This window comes from Hyposmocoma kahamanoa, unplaced genomic scaffold (genome assembly GCF_003589595.1).
Source record: "Hyposmocoma kahamanoa isolate Upper Pololo Valley unplaced genomic scaffold, ASM358959v1 86, whole genome shotgun sequence".
NCBI classification, from domain to species: domain Eukaryota; kingdom Metazoa; phylum Arthropoda; class Insecta; order Lepidoptera; family Cosmopterigidae; genus Hyposmocoma; species Hyposmocoma kahamanoa.
This window is the reverse complement of record NW_020654289.1, coordinates 235,426-257,200: the sequence shown is the minus strand read 5'-3', so window position 1 is coordinate 257,200 and position 21,775 is coordinate 235,426.

Sequence of the window (21,775 nt, the reverse complement as noted above, 5' to 3'; positions counted from 1 at the left end):
CTATTTCATTTAATAGTTATTTCTTATAAACTATAAATGACCTCTATGGCCTTTTCTGTTTCTTTTTTCGTGGGGAAATCATCCTAGGATAGGGACCTCTAACAGCTAAAACCACACAATGGCTTTCTCGGATGCTCTAATGGGAGGGATCCGGGATCGACTTTGCCCACTCTTCTATTTTGTCGACGACGCGAGAAACGCCAAGCTCAAGCGAGCCGGATGATCCTCTCGAAGTCCTCCCCTCCGGCAAGCACCAGGTTGTCATAGGCATAACACGCCAGAAGCACGCCTGGGGGGAGTTCGAACCTCAAGACAGCATCGTACGCGAGGTTCCTAAGATAGACCCTGTGGAACCCCACACATGACTTCTCTGCGATGCCTAGCGCCATCTCGACCCGGGTACGTAATGTACCTGTCGCATAAGTAGGTACCGAAACTCGCTTCAGGTACGAAGGCACTCGTTGATACTCGAGCGTCCGCTTAACGGTCAATCAGGGCAAGAAGCTGAAGGCATTGATGATATATCGACAGTACCTGTGTCGACAATGTGCGAACGCGAAGGATCGCATACACTGTCGACCGCGCTTGTTGGAAGACGTACGGGTCTTCCGACGCGTCGAGCCCTACTCGCGACGACGCGAAAGTTTTTTTGGACAGCTTGCCGTCCTCGTCCAGCAGGCATATGGGTCGGTACGCAGAGGGAGAGTCTGCTTGTCGACGATGTTACCTAATGTAACCTCTATGGCCTAGCATTAAATACTGAGCGATTTCGATTCTCTTTAGGAGGAGAAAAGTTCGCAACATTCGAAAGCGAACTTTTCTAAATTGGTTTTAATTTGATTGATCTGGCTGCCCCAAAATTAGTTCAGTTGGTTGTTAAAAATAATAACAATAATAATAATGAAAAATAGCATGAAAGTAAGCGATAAAAAGTGGCCAGATGTGAGTACGATTAACTGCACGCAACGCAGAAAACTTTGTACAAATACGTATAGCAATTATTTTCGACTCTCGCTTAACGCATGTCCCCGAAAGATAGGGTTTTGCTGAGAGACTACGGGCTCGATGGCAAGACCAGGGTACAGCGGGCGTCCGGGCCAAGCCCTCCGCCAGTGACACGCCTTTACATGCGTCTCTCTCATCTCAGACTTGGGAATGGACTCGCTGGGGTTTGTGGTAAGCTGCAGAGACGGACATGTTTGTCTGCCCTGGTAGCATATGGCTGGGGCGCCTGACTCGTGTGCAGGTTCGCGTGTTAGTAACAGTCTAGTTGAGGGCCTGAAGTAAGGAGACGATTGGGACACGTGAGTTGCCCTTTAAGTTGGAAGCTATGTCCGGACATTGTCGCAACACACTGCTATTGGCACCTCTGGCACTAGCCCAGAGAGCTAGTAGAGGATAAGCAAGATATCCTCCAGTTCCTCCAGCCGCTTAAGTTATTGGGAACTGGGGCGACATCATTTTTCGGCGTCGGAAAGTGAGCGTACCTTACAGCTCCGCCACTAATGAGAAGATTTGGTAGTGGATTTAGAGTCGACGGCTTAACGATGCAACGGGAAGTAAGCGTGCCTACAGCTCCGGTACCTATTTGGAAAATAGGGAGGGTACTGTACGTACGCCCAGGGCAGCTCACCCGAGGCACTAGCATCTCGGGAACCGGATGAAGTCAAGTGACAAAGGTCTGTGACAACCCTGTCCACTTGCTGATCTGGGGATAGAACCTGTACCTGTATAATGAAAACTAATGTAGAAAGATATAGGGTTGTCGCTTAAAGCCTTTTCCTTTCTACCAGGGTCGGTTCTGTCTTGAGAACTATGTGACAGATTGAATCGAAGTAAACCATTGGATTATAATTATGTATTGTGAAAGAAATAAGACAGAAACCGGACTACAGCTACGTCTACAGATCAACTCGTCGTCAAACCGTAATTTTTTGCTCAGTAACCCGCAGCTTAAGTTTGCAATTCATTACCGACTTATTTTTCCGAGTCATTTTAAACCTACCTCACTATTTCACGGCTGTCGTATCTCGCCGTCGCCGTCGCCGTCGCTTCGCACTTACTACAAGGCACTCGTAATGCGGATTTAATATCGCCGCCTTCTGTTTTATGAATAAGACATTATTTTCGCTATTTCCATTTTTGTTTTATTTCAATGAATGAAATAGAAGCTTAATAAGTAAACACGTCACAAACAGTTTCTCTTGCAGACTTTTTTTATCACGAGAAACATGGAGAATGAAATTTTTGTATTTCACTTTTTCTCTCCTTCTCTTTGTGTCTCAAAGTTACTCTCGTACTCTCGTTAAACTGGCGCAATCTTGCATTGTTTCACCGACGACGAGTCATTGCGGACGTCTTAAATTTATAGTTCCCCTGCTCTATTGCGGAAAATGTATTTCAAGTTTGAATTTACATAAATTCGTATTCCGTATGCGGGATTTTGTTAGCTTATTAATAGTTAAAATAACTTTAAACAGTAGTTATAACTAATTTAACCATTGATAACCAAGAATAAAATCATAAACAACTATAGTGCCTGCTTAATATAGTGATTAGCCTTGGAGTCCTGCATGTAACAATTCCTCGCAACCTTCACCGGGTCCTTTGACCTTAATTAATCTGATGTGACGAAGCTGCCGTACTTTCATACAATTCAATAAAGTAACCATTGCTGAACGAACATGGTACAGAAGTGATGACGTACATCAGCTTAATGTGGACCTTCTTCAGTTTTGTAGATGAACTTTACCAGTTTTAATCTTTTACAACTTTTACCAAGTCCAAGTGTAGTTAGTCCTTACTGAGGGCTTCTATTCTACATTGTGAAATTTTATAACTCAAGTCCTAACCTATAAAGTCTGTACACGTGTTCCTTATTCGAGGACATACACTTCTGTACAAAATACGCGTATTGTACAGAAGTGGTTGCTAAAACTAAGAAACAATTTTTGCCAAATTTACTTACTTCTCGGAAAAATCAGACGGACTTGATTTATACAAAAAAAGCAACTCCATGTTAATGTAAACGAATGAATTGTAAGTTATGGTAAGAAAAATACGGCTGTCTTCGAAGATTATTAATCATACCGTTTGATACGAGAAAAATATGATTTTCCTGGGAAGGTCGTCGCAATGTTTAAGTGATGTTTTCTGTGAATAAGTAAAATAAATGATGGCGGAGTCTGAACTGAGTAAACAACATTTTGACACTTGGTTAATGAAAAAAGTCTGCAACTAAAGTATGTTTGCTTTCTGTTAACATATTTTGGATTTTGGGAGTTGCGCGATGAAGCCCAAGTAAACCAAATCTTTTAATATACGTCGGCTAAATTTAAAAGCTTCGTAACTCCGTTTTTGGACGAAATTCCTTTTTTACTCTTCAAGCGCAATATCGGGCACTAAAACTAAAAATACAATTTCTTAGACCCCTTTTTAGTTACAAAATAAAGGTATAGTCATGGCTAATTGGCTAATAATTGTTTGTAGTAATTCTAATATTTGTACCGTCAAAAGTTCACATGTACGAGGTTTAAGAATTTAGCCGCGTTAGCCAGTGATGTTGCTCTTTCCGAATCACAATTTTATCTATTATCGCAGGATATCAAAAGAGATATTATTTGTCTTTGAAACGGGTTAAAACATATCCTTGATAAATGTCCAACCCGTTCGAAAGTTCGCTGCCGTTTCGAATACACTGAAAAGACGTGCATAGTTTTCCTCGCATAAAAGTTACAAGACCTTTCGATTTGATTGTAACGATGATACAGAGCGGTAAACGAAAACTACCTCCGTAACATGATTGCCATCGATCACCTCAAGTAATGGTTAATCGAAGCATGATATAATATATTAATCGATATAAACGACATTTTCACTTTTTTTCAATATATGACTATTTTGTTAAGAATTACGACATATTGTCTCGCTTACCATACACAACGCCTGATAGTTTTGTCTGACGGGCGAGCTGCCATCACCGACTTCCCTTGCTATAATAAAATACTGCTAACCATTGACTATTTGTAAGTCAATGCTGCCAACTAAGTAAGTCTCTTTTACTTTGGAAATAATTAGTCAGTGATTGTCTATGTTTTTTAATATTTTTACTATTAATAGCGAACACTAATGACGTTAATTCGTATTACAAACTTAGACTCTGCAATCTTTGAAGTATTCTCCGACCTGTTTCCAAAATTAGCCACTGTTCGCTAAGTGAGCGTTTGTTACCCTGAACTAGTTTTGAACGTACATTTTATTACCCAAACAAAAACGCTATATGTAAATATAACTAAGAAGTGAAGGTATTTTTTCGACTGTAAAACTAAAAGACACTCTGACTCTGATGACTATATTAAATTGCTTGAAAAATTGGTTGAAACTCCTTTCAAAATCTTTTATTCCAGTTTATTGCACGTCAAGTAGCGATGAAATATTTTAAAATAGGAGCAACAATATTTTGAAGATTTCCACTTGACATCGACACGTTTGCCCGCAAGATGCTCCAGCGTCGTTACTATCACGTCGTTGCGTTATCGCGTTGTACGTGTGACGCACTATAAGTTTCATGAATGAATAAGAAAAAAGTACTATAATGGTTCCGATAGCGTTAATGCACTTTTTCATACGAATGAACCAATTATGAAAACATGTATGCCACTCCTCCGTGACAATCTCTGAAACATGTTTTTCATACTCTTCGACAGCCTTTCCAGGTGATGACAATCATTGACCGTGTATGTAACTGGTACTTAATTTTTGGAAATAAATAAAAGTCACAAGGTGCCAGGTCGGGGCTGTATGCGGGATGGCTCATATGACCATAATTATGGTCAACGTTGTTCACCTTCAAAAATGCATTTGTCTATCTGACCGTGTCAGAACTGGCATTATCGTGGTGTAAGATGATACGACGTTTACGATAATTTTTACGAAGCTTGTCAATAAGTTCCAGCAAACAAATGGTCGTATACCAATCACTATTCATTAAATGCATGACATTGCACCAAGTGACGCTATACGTTTTTTGAGCCTCAGTCAAATTGTGTGGGATCCACCGAGAGCTCAGCTTTTTCACACCCAAACGTTTGTGTAATATTGATTGTATTTGACTCATACCTATGCCTAAGGATGCCCAAATCTCATGGTATGGCACATGTCTGTCTGTTTTGATCATACGGTGCACGGCATCGATGTTTTTGTTGTTCACATCAGTGGACGGGCGACTATCACGAAATTCGTCACTGAGATTTACACAACCGCGTTTGAATTCTGCAAACCAGCTATGAACAGTCGTCTTGCATGGTGCTTCATGGTCAAAAGCAGTTTGAAGCCGAGTGAAGCTCCGCTGAGCTGTTAAATTACACTTGAAGTCGTAGAAAAACATGCTACGAAAATTTTCACTAGTTAAATCCATGGTGATGTAGACAACCAATTTCTAAAACACGCCAAAATGTGAAAACAAGTGACAGTCAGATGAAACAAACTCTTCTACAGCCAACTTCAACCCATTATACGCCCCCTGGGGAACACAGGTCTCTTCTAAGGAGAGGGTCAAAGCTATGGTCCGTCTCACTGAATCGATGCGGGCAGGAGACCTCCCACGTTTTGCTGCTTTCATCACGCCATACAAATACAATTATACAAAGGCTGCCTTCACAATTTCTGGCGACTATCTTCCAGGACAGTATATGGTTATTTTAAAAACTGATAATTTTTTGTCACACCCCTGTCACTGACTTTTATCAACAAAGTTTTACGGCTCAGCTAAGCTAAGAGGAATTATTTCATTCGGCGAAGAATATTTTGCGGTCATTTTCCTTATTATTCATAAGAATTTCCGCTACTGAGCAGGGGCCTTTATTTTCGAAAACCTCAGGAGTTTTATACGAATTAAGAACAAAATGAAATTAACCTAAATAATATAAAAATATAATTTTTACTGGAGCTATTACCGTCTTCTGTGGCCAGTTTAATTGTAACGAGTCTTACGAATCTTTAATGTAACTAGCATGAAATGATCTCCGACAGATGAGTTTTTTCCCACAAAAAAGTAAACTAAAATTATAAGCAGGATTATTACATAACCAATTATCGATCCGACACCAAAACACGTAACGAAGGTGAAATTCACAAAAGTAACGCGCATGACCTCCTGAACGCAATACCTCGATTTTCCTGAACGGAATAGTTCGGTGACTGCACGTGCCACAAATGCATGGCCGGAGGCGCAATGTCTAAGCGCGGCCTGCGATTGTCTTAAAATAAATAAGATGAACTCCCAAAAAGCAAGTTAGGCGATAATCCTCAAAAATATGAGGCAAAAAAGTCCTCTGAGATTCAGGGAGCAAAAAACGCCACTGAAAAGATCTGTTTAACTTGGAAATGGATTTCTGCGGTAACCGGGAAAAGTTTTTATCTTGCTTCTTCGCTGATATATTTTAGCATTTAATCTGATGAAAATAACAACGAGGAGATTTCAGTCATTTTGCGTGCTTTGCTCTGTTTGTGGCCCATTTTATTACATTAATGAGCGAGAGGAACGAACAACGTATTGAAACTGAACTGCCTGCTTCAGCCATATAATTGTTTATTAGAAACAAAACGAACCATTGCAGCTCATTTTAATGCCGCACACAAATAACTTTTCAGAAATCGGTATCTACTTGTTCGACTTAGTAACGCAAATGGATAAACTGCTGTTTGTACTTTGACATCATAATGTTGAACATCATTAGCCCACTATACGTCCTACTGCTGGGTATGGGTCTTCTAATCAAACCGATCACAGAGATCATCTTCTCTAAGCAGAGGATTTATGTAGGCTGGCGCAGTGAGGATTGGGGACATTCACGTTTTGCAAGACTTGTGGGCTTTTTTCGACGACGTGGTTTTATCACGATGTGTTCCTTTACCGTTAGTGTGAGGAATTGTTAATATACTTCATTCAACAAATGTGTACTCTAAAAAATTATAGATACATGTCGCAGTTCTGCCACATGGCTCCCATCGAGTTAATGTCAATAAGAGGGACGCAAAACTATGCATTAAGCCTGCATCGCGCTGGTGTTAAATGAGAATTCTGTTGCACGTTATAAAAAATGCAACATTCATGTTTCAGTGTGGGCAGTAGAAACTGAAAACTGAACAAAATTCTCTCTTGATGAAGAGTATTCAATAATTCAGAGAACAAACTCGGCAACACAATCGAATAAAGCCAGGGAACAATAAAAACTCGACAACACGCTGGTGGTCGAATATTTTTGTCATTTTCATTAAATTTTATGCTCAAATGTAACATAATAGGCCGGAAGAAGTTGGTTAAAGTCTACATACTGACAAAGCGGATAATTGAATTTTGATAAATTCATGGAAATATTTAAAAAAGTTGAAATATTTTAGCAGCAGTGGAGTTGTTGTGAAAGAGTTCGTCCATGGAAGTACTGTCACCTTACCCATTTCTACCGCTAAGCAGTAATATCAGCATTACTGCGTTCCGGTTCTGAAGCGTTAAAGGTACTGGGGAAATTACAGGCACACGGAACTTGTCCACTTATATCTCAAGGTGACCGGCGCAGTGGCAGTGGCCCTCAGATCTTTGCGATTCAAATCGCTGCAACTATTATGGGTAGGCGTGTCGCTTACCACCAGGCGCACGACTGGTTCATTCCATCATTGTAGCTCAGTTGGCTAGTGGCGGTGGCCCCGCGCGAATTTTGATTTGCGTTGTTCGATTTTTGTATCAATAGTATTCTATTTAAAAGACATCGTGGTCGCATGAATATGTATTTATTAGCAATAAATCTGAAAATCATTTTAAAAGAGGATTATTTTATTATTCAGTATCAATAATTTTTTTTTTAAATAACCTGAAATTTAGTTCAAATTTGCATTAATACAGTGACGATTGCCTCATTAACAAGCGCGGGGCGTTGGAGTCGTTCCAAATGTATAATGAAAGGATGAGCGATGGACTGAACTAAAATCACATTTATTTTACGTGGCGTATCTTGCATTGGAATAAAACAGTCAAAATTAAATGTATAATGTTCTTTATCACTGTGGAAAGCATTAACAATACTCCGACCAAGTTTGAGCCGTAGCATACCCAAGAGGGCATTTGTCATAGCGATGGGCTGCAGCGGCGATGCCTGCCGCAAACTTTTTAATTCTTTTGATTGTTCTTATTAGCTCTCGGGCTTTGTCTCTGATATTCAATTAATTAAATCGGAATTAACTTTGATTACGTTATTTTGAAAAGTGCACAAAGTCGACAAGTAGAACAATGGTAGACAAGTAGAAAACGACAGCATCGTAACCAATGACAATGACTTATTTGTCATCAGTAGCACTGCACTCGAATAATCTAATATTTCCAAGCGCATAGTCCCGCAGGCATAGTCGTTTCAGAAGCCGCACTGGCTACTTAACATCGACTTAAAAGTGAGTTCACATTGTGTAGACGAAACGCGTCATTAATTTATATCAGGATCTCTGCGTTCACCTACTCGTTTACTATTGGTGGAACCGAAACTCGCACAGAATACGATTTAGTATGTAAATGTGAACTTTGTACTACGAATTGCCCGAGTGGCTTTATTACATCCAGCTCTGTAGTATTTCATTATGCGAAGAGAAGTGTCCTCGAGAACTTTCTTCTGAGGTTTTATGTCGTCACTTTGAAATCTTAAACGGAATACTTGTGCCGAATATTTTTGCATACACGAGTAGCACTGAAATTGTCTAGGGTAACTTACATGTTGAACTGACAGTGGGCAGGTCGAGGATGGGACCTAATGTCTAACTTAAAAATACATTACAAAACCCATTTCTATTTCAGTAGTTTGATTAAAACAGTTAGGAATAAATGATCTTCAACTAGATCTAGGGAATTAGAAAAACAACGCTGACAACAAAAACAATAAATCCTAACTCTCGGCTTGTGCGATATCCCTTCAGCAGACACCACAACGAGTTATTATAAAGTAAGATTACTGCTTAAGTTTGCATAAATTATGCCCCAGAATAAGATGTACGGTGGATGAACCGCTTAGCATTATCCGATGCATTAACCTACCTAGGTTACCGGAGTTGTTTCTAGTTTGCCTGGGTACATACATATATTATAACGTAATAGGTGCTCACTTCGCTCGTCGAAACATCGACGAAGCTGTTGCTTAGATATTAGGTACATTGTACGAGATGTAAGGAACTTCAGTAACAACATACATAAGCCCCACGTCCGGGCACGTGTCTCTTCTAAGGAGAAGGTTGTGGGCATAACTCAATGGGTTGACTCAATGCGGCTTGGGGTGGGGAACGCACAGGTTTTGTAAGCGTTTGCTGAGCCTTCGCTGCATACACGGTTTCATTACGATCATTTACTTCAGTGATAAGATTGTAATTAGTAAATGAAACTGCGCATGGGAAAAAAGTCAATGGTGCTGGCTCCTGCTGGGAATCAAACTTCGGCTTCCTGTTTGGAACGCAAATGTTCTCTCAACGAATACATTAGTGCTCTAGTGCACCTTGTAAAGCCAAGTAAAGGCTGAAAAGAAGGAGGTTCAGATTGTGTCTTTCATTGTTATTCGAATAAATTTTCGAAAACTCTACATATCCCTACTATCGGCTTTTACATACAATTTAGTAAAACTTGGTGTGCGAGGTAGTTTACTTATTTATGAGCAATCGAGTGCAACGTTGCTATCAGCTCACAGGGTTTAAAAGCTACAGTCGAGCGCAGATTGTTTTCAACAACCATTATGCACTACAAACGTTTAGAGATACCTCGTTATTTAATTAAAACATAATTTTACAGAAATAAACTACTTTGTACCTCAAAGGAAAGCTGTTTTCGTAAAAAACCAACCCCTTAAGTTTCTTACTGTTACCCTCAGAGGAATTTGCTTCCCGAATGAGTCTTCGTAATAAAAATATTTTGGTTTGAAGTAAAATTAGCTTATCGCGAGTTTTAGTTAAATGAAAATGTTTCTATCGCAAGACAGAGCTACATTCTGCTGTAAGAATTTTTGAGAACCGATTTGATATATTATGATAATTTGAATTATATTTGTTTTGTTCAAACTTAGATACCATTACGCGGGAAATGTCCAAATGTAACTTTGACACATCAGGCGATTGTAAATTTTTTAAATTATTATTTTTGTTTTTTTTTTGTTTCATTTTATCTCTGTCTATTTTGAGCAATCGCGTATAAAAATAAATCCCTGCTTGTCTGCAACAAGAAGGGAGAAAGGCGGCGGAGAAATGTGTGTTAGTTGTGTAATTTTGAGTTTTTTGCGGAGAATAAAAAGAAATTTACCCGTAACATCCGAATTTAAATTTCAGTCGAGAAAATCCCGCATTAAAAATAAATCTGTATAAAATAACGTCATGTCTATAAGTATTCCAACGTTGCAATTCGCGTATTCCGCGGACATTTCGATGGTGTCATTAAAATGCATCGACGCCGGCGCCGGCGCCAGCCATTACGCGTCCTCGCTGCAAATTATGTTTGCTCTGATTTACTGCTCAAACACTTGGTGGAATTAAATTGATACTATACATTCGTAAAGCTATGAGTGCGCAGTAGCCGGATCAAACTCGGATTGGACATTTTTCATCCCTGCGAGTGCGACGTGGTTTAAATACCAACTAAAACATAATAGTCATAATCTTAAGAAGAATAGTACATTTTTCAAAAAAATAATGCTCAATACTTTTTGCAGACTATTATGTGTCGGTACGTTACATTACGCACCCTGTAGGGGAATAGCACAAAATAAAACAATTCATTTAGAGAAGGCACAATTGATTGAACAATAAATCTATCTTATTTTATATTATAATATCTAAAAATAAAAAATCAGCACTTATTACTTTATTTAAATTACATAAGTTTAAAAATTATTTTATAATAAATACTTTGTTAAATGTATCGGTACTATTCATTTAATATTTGTATTTATACAATGAATTGGACATTTACTCTTATCATCTAAATATTCATGCACTATGTACTAACATTTAGCTATTAAAAGTGTTTTAAAGGGGTGCGTTTTGTAATACATAACAACAAATGACGTATTTTAGTCGATATAACGCTCAACAGATATAATTAATTTATGGTATACAGACATTGGACATATTCTTGCATGATATAAAGGTCACTGGGTATAATAGACGATTGATATAACAACTTTCAATCTAATATACCGATGGCATAATGTTCATTTTATGCTATAAACACTACAGTTATAACATTCACTGAGTATAATGTTGAATGTGTATGTGTGAAAAAAAAAATTACAATTCCAATGGTGTTTAGGTGCAACGGTGAATGAACCGAATTTGTTTTTGCATTTGCTAGTTGGTTTGACCTCCTCTTGTGGGTTTAGGTTGGGTTAGTATATGCAATTAACTATTATATATGTTTTATAACACAAAAAGCACTTAAAACGATACAAAGACAATTATATTAGGTACATTTACTGGAATAAAAAAATTCTTATCAACATAATGTAGGGCGCTTAAACTATTCGTAAAACGAAATATTGTGTTATATTATTTAATACATTGTACTGGTAGTACTTATACCATTTGTTATTATGTCACTTAACCATTATATCTAATGTTTGTTATACTGAAGGTTCATTATACACACAGAATTTATGCCTTTTGTTATTATTATACCTTTTGTTGATTATATACAGTGAGTGATTACATCCTTAGAAATTATATCAAATGTTATTTACCAAGTGAGAATAGATTGTTTTAAACTATTATTAATACGAAGATCGAACACTTAAAAAAATTCCTTCGATCCGGCTGAATTCGAACCGACGTCTTCTAGTAAACCGGTGAAACAGTGCGGACGCTATGCCAATTAAGCCACGGCACGAACCAGCGGACGTCACGAATTTTTATATGTGCTTGTTGTGGAACCTTTGTATTTGGTTTCCAATGACTTTTTTGCAAGAGAAATCTATGAAAGTATTTCGTCACCAAGACCAGTTAGATACCTTTACAGCTACCAGCCCTGGCTAGAGATGTCGCTATATTTTTTTTTATAAATTTTGTTTCGCATTTTTCTCTCCTTATTAATTTAGGTAATTTATTGTACATTTTTATGCTCATAACAAACAGACTAAACGAGTGCAATCTCAATTTTGAAGTTGGTGGTATTAATCCATTATTATGACGGAAGAAATATTTGGTTGGAATATCTTCTCGTTTTGTATACAAATCTAAGATTTTCGAACGAAATGAATTCTGTGCTACTGAAAGAAAGGTTTATAACTGTCGGTTTGTTTTATCTTGACTAAGGTTCGAACGAGTTTTTTTTTGGAGCGTAAATACACTTGATGTATCTACACTATTCCTCCACGGGACGACACCGTAGCTTATGTTGGGCAAAATTTAATTGTTTTATAAAAACGTCGGTTTTTTTGAAAAAACATATAATATACTTACGCCATTTAAATCCAGAAAAATTGTTTCATTTCCTAATTGTCAATTGCAAAACAGCAATTAACAATTGATTAATTCGGAGAAGAGCACAATTAATCAATTGTTAATCGCGTATTTCTACAATTATCAATTAATCCATTTTCAATCTTTACAATGTTTTCGATTAACTATTAACAATTAAAACTGACAATTATGATAAATTTATAGGGCATATAAAAGTATTAAAATAAATACGTAAGTAGCAAGTAAAACACTAATATCATCACTGCCTCCGTGGTCGAATATAGCATGGGCAAAATAGTATGTGGGGGCATTCTCGTAACGAATATGGTACTCCTTTCTAAATCCAAGATGGCTGGCACGACATTTATAAATAAATGCTATATTCGTAATGAGCACCCCTAAATACCTCGAAAACGATACCCAACTTGCCATTATTTGAAAAATCTTCAAAAGTTTCTTAGGACAATTAAAAAAAATTATTGCAATTAATTTAATTGTAATTAAATAAATTAAATTAAAATCAATTGCAATTACAATTAATAACAATTAAAATTAATTGCAATTAAAATTAATTGCCACGTTGCAATTGATTTTAACTGTAATTAATTTTTTGTAGTAAATTAAATTTCTGATTGAAATTTAATTGATTAACGCCCAATACTGAGCTTAGACACGCATATACATACACGTAGTACGTAGTCAACGCCGTTTGTAATGATAGGTACGACATAATTTATTTTTTATTTCGTACAATTACATAGCTTTACGGTAATTTACTAAGGCATTACATTTAATCTCTCACAAAACCTCAAACCTTCACCAGACCATCAATATGAGGAATAAAAATAAACTGGCTATTTTTGACCGTCGTCTTTAAAAACCACAGTGCCATTCATGACGTTTAAAACTATAGTGAAATAAAAACTTTACGCTAAAGTTAATTTTAATGAATATCATGATGTTTCACTGCCATGACATTCATTTCGTTCCTGCGAAATCACTCCACTAGTTTTTTATAATTATTAACACATAATCGAACACAAAACTGTCTGTATGCCTAAATGTATGCGAAAAACCAATCATCAATATTCATACTTCTCGGGAGAATCTGCATTGCGAATTGTTCATCAATGTGACGATTTCTAGTGCAATTTTCGTACTTATATAATAGAGATTAGGTATGTATGAGCATGTGTGAAGCTACAGAACCACGATTTATATGGTGGACTTACTTTTTTTAATATTCGTTCATAAAGTTTGTAAACTGTTCGCATGTGTTAGACGATCAAGACAAAGAGAGAAACAAGGAGTGACACACGTAATGTGCAATCTACATATAAGCTGTGTGGTCGCTTGGCATTGTCCGTGGAAGCAGCGATTGCCACATGCGACCGCCTGAGTTGCCGACACTGCACCTTCGCCTCGTGGAAACCGCGACTGGCGTCGCGGCCCTGATCCGCTCTGGTTCTCACATCGACCGAGTTTTGTTGTAAATTAGAAATTAGAATTATAATTGTAATTTCTTTACTTTATAAATTAAATTGTAAATTAAATTAAATTTCGACGGCGTCCAACATAATTCATGTGATGCTGTGGGAAGGGTTTTTCGTTACGACTCATGTGGCCAAACGATACGCGTGTATCAATGTCTTTAACGTTAACTGTCTCCGTGGCTAAACGGTTACCATGTTTGTCCGTCACGAACAGGTCCCCCGGGTTCGATTCCCGGATCGGAGGAAATATTTGTATGGCCTACATTTATTTCTCCCATGAGTTTGAGTGTAATTTATGGTTGTTTCTTGTATATTAAATATATTACGTTTTTTATAATAAAGTGAACCACGTGAACAGATTTTCATGGTATATTAATTTCACAATGTCCATACTGTACTTATTTCGGAGTTTATCACTATGATACGAGGGAAGTGTGTGAGAGGATTTGAATTCGTAAATGTAATTATGAGGCCAACGATGTCTTGAAATATCCCCCATGGCTGTCATTGAACAAAACAAGACAACAAAGAAAGTAAAAAGTTACATTCCGCCATTGAGATTTGAACCGTCATCCGTTAGTTAAACTGCTTGGCTCCTGATTTCCTGCCATTGGTCTTTTGTAAATATCAAATATAAACAAAATCTATTGAAAAACAACAACATTTAAGTTTATATAATACATTTTTTTCCCATAACGATACCGTTACCGTATAAAATAAACATTTTTTTGAAATATGATACTTGGGCTACCAAATGATTGGCAATACAAATAAATTCTTTTCTAATAAATATTTCATTCCCCAAACACGTTTATTGTTTAAATAATGAAAATGGTAATAATTTGTGTATAGTCGCAATGCAATCATTTTAACGGCAACCTATGACGCGCAGCCGCGACACTCAAAATAATTAAAGTAATAAAAAGTAATATTAAAAATGCCAATGAATATAACTCATTGACGCTGTAACATTAATCGCAAGAGGAGACCCGTGTCGGCCAGTAAAACATGGTCTAATACAATTCAGGACCCGAAATATACGAGCAAGTACAAAAACACTGATGGGAATGGATAATACGGGTATTAATTTTGAACCCCAACCCACGAAGTTATAAGCAAAAAGATTTTACATGATGTTAGTTTTACTTGAAATGAAATATTGAACACGTTCCCATAAATTAAAGGGGTTGTTTCATTTCGGGCCGACTGAAGGTTCATTGAAATTATTTTGCCTAATAATTGTTAAGATAGATCGATAGAATACGTTTATTGACTTTCCATAAGCACACACAATAATATGGAACAACAAATAACAAAAACAAAAGAAGACAAAAAAAAATGCCAAACAAAACATACAAAACAACAAAAAGGTATGAAATCAAATGAATATACACAATAAACAACATAATTATATCAACAAATTAATTAAAAAGCTAGTTGTGAGTGCTGCAGCAAGCCAAACAGGCTACAACTCAGTGCAGGTGTTGCACAAAAGCAAAGCACCGATTTTCAGCTATCGCCTAGAGGGTAACGCAGTGTGACGCATCAACAGCAAAAAGCAATGTGTAAGTCGTGCAGTGAGTTTTAGTGTAGTTGTGTGTCAGTGTGAACGTGTCGGTGGGAGCGTACGGGTGTGGCAAGCATGACATTTAAAAAACCGACTAGAAAAACAGATATAGTAAAGAAATAGGACAAAAAAAATGATATAACAAAGATATAAGACAAAAAATAATTATTACAAATTTTTGTTTCAGAAGCCCTCGCTATACAAAGCGCTACATATAATACTTATAATTACGAAGTTAAATCAACGCGGTAACGTCGACACCTTTTGTTAGAACTATACTCTACTAAACACATTCACAAACCTCACTTTATGAACTTATAATTGAACACGTAGTGATTATTTTGTAATAATGGTACGTGATTACACATTATAATTACGTAGTAGAAAAATATTTTTGTCTGATGCATATTCGGTGCGGTTGAGTGATTGTTTTGTAAACTGAGACAAGTTGTAACCAGTTGAAAAAAAAGAAACTTAAAAAGGCTTGTGTTTTGGCCCTCGATTAATGTATACCTAAAATCTTACATATTTTGTAATAATAATAAATTACAATGATATCTTATCAAAATATAGTGCGAAACTGATGATAGGTATGTCTGGCTGTTCCCCAGGGCGTTCTGGTTTCAACTCTGATGCGGGCTCACGGGACTTGTCAACTAATGTCTCAGGTTGAAGGGCGCAGTGGCAGTGCCCCACAGATCTTTGCAATTTAAAGCTCTGAACGGCACTGCAACTATTATGATCAGGCGTGTAGCTTACCATCAGGTGCACCACTTGTTCGTCCCGTCACTTAATATTATAAAAAAAACTTGCTCCCTTTGGCAAACCGGGAGAAGAGATTCTAGCGTTATGTATAAACGCTTTCCATTAAATTGAGGATGACCTTCAAAAAAGACCAGGTTATAAGAACCAAGAATCATAAAAAGTTTTAAAGAAGCCTGATGCGTATGATATCAATTAGGTACGTAGCAAGTTAAGGCCGGATGTAATCCCTTAATACATAGATTCATATTATACATAAAGTCGCTAATTGAATAATTCGGCTTAAAATAATAATAATAATAAAAACATTGAATTAATTAAATCTTAGGATCAATCAAGATGGATGGTGGTGAAGTGTGGTGAATTAGGATCAATAATAACTATAATACATTATTAGAGACATGCCTTCGAGTAAGGCCTCCTCCATTTTACTCCACAGTTTCCAATCTTTCGCCTTGCTCGTCCAGTCTTTGCCAGTTGATTCGTTTATTCTACCCATCTTTCTTTTGGTCTACCTCTGGTCCTCTTATGATGTGGTCCTGTCCACGTGGTTATTCTTTTTGCCAATTTGTCATATTTTATGCGGTCAATGTGGCCAGCCCATTTCCATTTTAATTTTTGCAGAGTTTCAGAGATATTTGTGGTTTCTCTTACATCTGCATTTCTTACTCCATCTTTTGTTTTCATGTTCAGTATCCTCCTTTCCATTGCTCTTTGACATGCTTGTATTTTATTTGCATATATCATATCTGTGCATTTATTATATGTCCAAGTTTGACAGCCATATGACAGACAAGGTAGCCTTCATTATGACTCTAAGTTTTCTGAAGCTTCGCCGGAATTCTTGATTAACAATGTGTGACGAATAACAATGTCGTCTGAACCATCAAAGAGATACCTCTTTGATGGTTCAGACGACATTGTTATTCGTCTATCGATTTCGTCAATGTTCTGGGATTTTTTGAATGAAATATAATGTTTACCCAAATAAATATATTCTTGTGCATTAGAATATGTAATATTATTTACCTTGATGTTAATGCCATTTGGCCTGATCTCTGTTATTGCAGAGTTAAGTGCCAATTTCATGGTTTACTGTGTCTAGTTCATTGATCATATTTACGAGCTGTAAGCTGATGTTTCTGAAAAAAGTAGAGTTTGAGAAACCAGAGAATACTAAGGAATTCGCCTTCAACATAGATGCCTTTTGTCTCCCAGCTTAGGTTCGTTACTATGTTTTCTAGTACAGTTATAAATATTTTTTGTGAAAGTGGATCTCCCTGTCTGACACCTCTGCAAATGTTTGTTTCAGAACTTCTTGTTTCCATTTTTACTCTACTGATACTTTAACCATAAACATCTTTTATAATAATAGAATAGAATCCTTAATTTTATATTATCAATATCACAATATTACAATTATTAAAATACAGTGTCAAGGGATAATATGATCGTCACTAACGCAAACAATAATAATCAATTTAAAATAAAGTAGTAGGTATAACTACTGCTTGTCTAAATACAACGAAGTCAAGTAAAACAAAATCACAATTGTTCCAAAAGAAACTCATCGACACTGTAGAATTCATTATCCAATAAAACGAGTTTTAGTCGGGTACTAATTATTAATTATTAATTATACATTTTTCAAAGTAATTAAAAGTGGTGTCAGCAAAATGAAAAAAGAATAAAAATGGATATAATAGCAAAACATAGATCTGAGATTTTTTTGTAATTTTTGGCAACAAACTCATAATTTAAGTTATAAAACTAATCTTCCTACTACTGTTAATGGGTTCAGAAATTGTAAGAATATTGCAAATTTACTTAAAGATCATTTCCGTGTTCATTTCCCACCATCTTTACCTTTAGCACCGATCACTTCTTGTACTGAAAATGTATGTGAGCAGGTGATGGAAGAAATTACATCGAAAGATATATACAGATATAGACAGGTTGCAAACACATTTAACGAACAATCCGCATAAGCAGGGCAGGCGACCTGCTCCCGGGGCGCACGCGCAATGCCACCTCCACGAGGCCGACCTGCCTTGCGACAAAACATAAACTCATTGTTCTTAAGTCCGGTCGATGAATGAGATGTAGTCTGTAGATGTAGATGAAGTCTTAAATCGAAATCCACCCTAGTAAAAAAATGAGCTCCAACTCCGATTTTAACATTTATCATAAATCAGTCTTTCAGAGAAGGTATTTTTCCTGATCAATTAAAGATCGCGATTATAAAACCAATTTATAAAAGGAATTCAAAAACCGATCCAAATAATTACCGCCCAATTTCGCTATTACCGGTAATCTTTGAGAAGCGATGGCCAAGCGATTGTACTCCTTTTACGAAAAATATAATGTATTCCATGACGACCAATACGGCTTTAGAAAAACCAGATTAACGACGTTGGCCGCATATAAATACATAAATGACATTTTAAATATATTAAATGATAAATAATACGCAATAGGAATTTAATTTGACATGACAAAAGCATACGAAAAAAATTTATTTGACATTTTATTAAATAAGCTATACGACATAGGAGTACGCGGAGTAGCACATCAGTGGTTTGTCTCATTTCTCAGCAACCGATCGCAATATGTTCAATTTGAGTATTCGGAAAAAGAATCACATGTAATTAGGACTGTTAGGTCAAAGATGCAGCAAGTGAGGGATTCCATCCCACAAGGTAGCGTTCTTGGCAGTCCTCTTTTCGTAATCTACATAAATGACCTACTTAGAGTCATAAATGAAACCTGTGTACAGAGCTGGTGAAGCTGGTGGCGTTCTGTAGACTGTAAAATAGCCTGGATAGCCTGGATAGATAGTAATATAGCTTGGTTCAAGGGTAGTAATAGCCTCCGCAGCCCCCGCAGCCTCCATACGTCTTACTTAGCAAGTTTTAGCAGTTGAAAAGACGAAAGTCCGGTTTATAGGAATTTTATTCAGTACAATAACGATATTAATATCTTAAAATCTAAACGGTGTACAAGAAATTTAAGTAAGTGGTAAACGGTTCAAAAAGATAGGAAGACGATCGGGTAGAGAGTGACGATGGAACGAAACAAAATCAGAATGCGAGGTAAAATGGAACAACTCAAAATTTTAAATTTAGATATGAATAGAAGAAGAAAACACGATACGATACGAATGAAGAGAGGCGATACAAAAAGGTGGGATGACAGTTTAAGGAGGTCACACCTGTGTTATGTTTGCGGATGATTTTTTCCTCCTATTTTCATATGACAATAGCACCAATCTAAACGAAAAAACTCTAAACATTATAAATAAGACTATAGCGTTGCTAATCGACCATAATTTAGAATTAAATTTTAACAAAACCGAGATCATGCAATTTAGACTGAGACAAAAAACTCAATTAAATATAGACTAATACGATCGGAATGCGTGTCCCACTTTTCGCTGCTAGGTATAAACATTGATTGGAAATCACATATCCAAAAAATTAAAACGGAATTGTCGCAGTTTACATACGCTGTGCGTGAATTAAAAAAAGATCAAACATAAAAACAGCGGTGACGGCAAATTACACTTGCGCTCACGCGTGGCTAAATTACGGTGTAATACTTTGAGGTAACAGCGTAAATGCCCATGAGCTCTTAACCGCTCAGGAAAAATGTATTCCGATTCTTGTAAATATAAAGCAAGTAGAAAGCGGTAAACCGTACTTCCAAAACTTAATATACTAACATTTCCAAAAAAAAAAAGATATGTATATATTGGAAGTGTGTAAATTCATAAAAAATAACCTTGTATAATAAAGTCGGAGACGCACCCCGACATCACATTCCGTGAAATAAAAATAATTTAATACAAGCAATGTCTAAATTCAAGATACATAGTTCCGGACCTCATTCTATGTCAATAAAAATCTATAACAAACTCCCAGAATATTTAAAATCAGAATCAAACCAAACAAATTCATAAATATAATGAAAAAATTATTAATTTCTAAAAGTTATTACGACGTGGACGAGTACCTCCAAGATAAATTATAATTAATGTCTGCCCCTCTCCCTTTCCATGTTGCGATGCCTGTCAAGGTGCATGTGTTTGTTAATGTATAAGTATATTCATAAGTATATTTTTGTAAGTACAACAAATGTAAAGCACTTATAAATAAATAAATAAATATCAAATTTGTTTAAAAAATATGAATAGAGGCAAGTCAAGTGTGGAACATTTGATATTTGGGGGAAAGCATTTGCCAAGAGTTTTGCATATTTTATTTGACTTGTGTATTGGTCATGGATACGTGTCACCGGAAATGATTCGTACAGTGGTTGTACCAATTGTGAAAAATAGAACTGGTGACATATCTTCGACTAGAAATTACAGACCCATATCATTGACAACTGCTGTAGCAAAGGTTTTGGATGGTATTCTGAACATGCGTCTGCAAATGTGGTTAAGTCTGGACGATGGCCAGTTTGGTTTTCGGCCACGTTTGCCAACGGAGTTGGCAATTTTGAGTTGAAAAGACACAGTGTCTTACTACACTGAACGGAAAACAAATAAATACGCATGCTTTATAGATCTTTCCAAGGCCTATGACCTGGTTAATTACAATCTATTGTGGAAGAATTTAGAGGGATTGGATATGTCTAGGGAATACATTAACTTGTTTTAAATTTTGGTTTAATAATTAAAGTAACTTTGTAAAATGATCAAATGAATGTTCACATGATTATGTACTAAGCTCTCCCAGATTGTTTAACCTCTACATTAACGGACTCATTGAAGAGCTGAGCAGCAGCAGCATATTGGCTGTCACATTAGAGGAAGAAGTATTAATAATCTAAGTTATGCAGATGATATGGTGCTGCTCAGCCCTTCAATTGGAGGGTTGAGGAAAGTACTTTTCATTTGTGAAGATTATGCCAAGTTACATGACTTGGTTTATAAAAAGAAAACAGTTTTTATGGTCTTCAAATACAAAAAAAGACCAGATTTTGTACCTGATTTGTGTCTGAATGGTAAAAGGTTGGTTAGGGTGGATAAATTCCGTTATCTTGGTAATATAGTTATTGAAAGTTTTAATGATAATGATTGGCATTGGCAATGCGTGGTAATATGTTGGCCAGGAGATTTGCACTCTGTTCAGATGAAGTTTAAGTAACGCTCTTTAAGTCGTTCTGTCAGACACTATATACGTGTAGTTTGTGGGTTAACATTACTAAAGAAGCGTACAATGCCATCCGCGTTCAATATAACGATGTATTTAGAGCTATCTTTAAATTGTCAAGATACTGTAGTGCATCTGAAATGTTTTTGTTAGCACGTATGGCCGGGTTTGCTGCTGTGCTTAGAAAGAGGGTTTCTTCTCTTAGACAGAGAGTGCTAGATAGTACAAATAGCATTATAGCTGCTATAGCTCGTAGTTGCGACTCGTCCATACTGAGACATTGGATTTCAATTATTAATAATTACTTAATTATTAATAATTGAAAT